We start from the raw sequence: 2,415 nt of genomic DNA on the forward strand, positions 1-2,415 counted from the left end.
GCCCGTGAGGCCCCGCCCGCGCCGCGCGCCGCGGAGCGTCCCTGCGGGGACAGCGACCCCCCGAGGATGCTGCCGTTCCGGGAGCCCCTGCCCCCGGGTGTCCCCACGGAGGACGCCTGCCTCCGCGGAGGAAGAAGCCACCCGTGGAGATGTCCCCCAGACGATTGTACCCAGAGGATGCCTTTCGAGCAGCCACCATTTATTCCATCATGTCCACCCTGAAGGATGACCCTACGGAGATGTCCCCCAGAAGGACAGCGCCCACCCCCAGAAGAGGCTTCATGATGACCCCCTTTAGGTCTCACCTCCCTAGGGGACACCTGACCCCAGAGAATCCCTCTCCTGAGACTATCCCTTCTCCCCAGAGAAGTTCCTCCAGAGGCTGTCCTCTGAAGGATGCCCTCTGGCCGGTGCTCCGTGCCTCGCCACCGGGTCTGGAGTCCCTGTGATCCTGCTAGCTGTGGTCAGGCGAGGGGTGGGGGGCGCTGGGCTCCGGAGGCTGCTGACCGGTGCCTGCGCCCTCCACTGGCAGCACAGGACAGCCTAGTAATCTTCAAAGTCCTCACTCTATCTGCAGGTGATGCCTCAGGGAATGCCACATGATATTGGGAGTGACATCCGAACGCTGTTGCCACCGGGTCAGTTGTGGGAAGTCACAGGTGCCACACTTAGGTGGAGGGACCACACAGTCTTGAAAGCCAGGAGACAGAGGTTACTGGGGTCAGCCTAAGGATGGTGCAACATAGGCTGACCCGAATAAAATGCCTCCTTAGGAATCTCTGGGGGACTGATGGTGGCTGGAGGTAGGTGTGCCTTTACACATTGGCAGTCCCAACTGCTGGGACTGGGGCCAGCTGACAGGATTTTGGTGCCTGTGGGGGACAGGTGAGAGTGAGGAAGTGAATGTAGTCTTCCCATCTCAGTCATGAGCACTCTTATTAAGGACCTCTGGTGCTGGCCCCTAGTCCCTGCTGACTTTTATTAACCTGGGGACAATCTCTCCTGACTGAGCATGTGTCCATGTGACATACTTCCTAGGAAGACAGTACTGAACCCCGAAGCTACAGAGCTCTGGATATTTCTGCAGATTGTCTCACCGTGCAGCCAGTGCAAGGTTACTGTGAATGTGTGAGCAAGCAGCCCAGGGCTTCTGGTGGGGCAGACCCACTGCAGACTGGGAACATGGTCCTGTTTGTTATGTGATGTACAGCTGGGTTCTGGTTATAACTCCGGGGTAGGCAGGGCGGTCTTTGGTGGGGCACTAATGGTTGCTGGGACAGCTTTCAGGGTTTGATCTGGGACACCTGGATGAGCAGGCTGCCCTTTTAGTACTTCAGAGAGCAGAAAAACAGGCATGCCAAGCCAAGGGACAGTGTCTACCGCTGCCTGCTGCCAGAGTAAGAACCTGGCTACAGAGCCAGAAAGAGTTGTTTTTAAGATATTGTGCAACTTCTCTTTTGCACACACAGCCACCATGAGTTGTCCTTTGGTTTTGTGTAGTTTGTGCAGAGCTCATCTTTAGAGAGCCATGAGATGGCATTGTGTCTTCCCTGAGCATCTTCTGCAGTCAGCTGTCACCCAGTGGGGCTCAGTTTTCCAGACAGCTTTGCTGCCCTTGATGGGAGCTGAGCAGTGACACATCTTGCCTTGTCATGCTGGAGAGGACATCTTTGCAAGTAGTGTTGCTTATGGCTCAGCCTTGCCGGAGTTTGAGGAACAGTGGAACTGTGGCTTCCCTGTTGTCCCTGGACCAGTCTGGAAGAGGTGAGACCACGCCCAGCTGAGCAGCCCTTACTGACTCCCTGCACACTGATGACACCTGAGGGAACATCTGTCCGCTGCAGGAAAGGTGCCTGGAGGTCAGGCGTGCTTGGCACACAGTGTGTCTGCTGAGGTGTCCATCTTAGCATGGACAGGCTTTGCAAACGAGTGGATCACAGTGCAGGACTTTGTGCTGTGAATTCCACCTGGTCATTCTTACATGCAGCAGGAGCTCCGGTGAGCTGTAAGGGCTGAAGAACCAGGTAGGGCCACTGGGGCTGTGGGGTGACGCCTGCTCCTGAGGGGCAGCACAAGGCGGAGGCTGACCTTTTGACCAGGCTCTCCAGTGCATGCTGAAATCCTGAAGACGCAGCTTTAGATGGGGCTTCTGACAGTGGTCCTTGCTGGAGAGGAGCCTCCTTCCTGGTCATCCCTCAGGGTGACTGTCTGCTTCCCTTTCCCATGCTAGTTCTGGACTCAAAAGAGCCAGGATCCAGCAGCAGGACCAGCACAAATGGGCACTGAGTGAAGGTTGACCTGGAAGGAGAGAGCACATGGAGGTGGGTGGGCACTTGGGTGAACAGAGACCTTACCCTTCCCTCTGTGGGGAAGCCAGAAACACTCAGAATTTAAATCATCAGGATTTCTGGCTTT

The 2,415-nt window shown here is 56.3% G+C and overlaps 1 long non-coding RNA gene across 1 annotated transcript in view; it reads left to right on the forward strand.

The window, feature by feature from the left end:
• Positions 1–6: 6 nt before the first annotated feature.
• Positions 7–2,415, forward strand: part of LOC125618934 — a 3,179-nt gene continuing 770 nt past the window's right edge. Inside the window, exon 1 of the long non-coding RNA XR_007350310.1 lies at positions 7–2,321. This is a non-coding gene — a long non-coding RNA (uncharacterized LOC125618934). The remainder of the gene's footprint in view (positions 2,322–2,415) is intronic.

The sequence above is a fragment of the Marmota marmota genome, unplaced genomic scaffold (assembly GCF_001458135.2).
Source record: "Marmota marmota marmota unplaced genomic scaffold, marMar, whole genome shotgun sequence".
Lineage (NCBI taxonomy): Eukaryota > Metazoa > Chordata > Mammalia > Rodentia > Sciuridae > Marmota > Marmota marmota.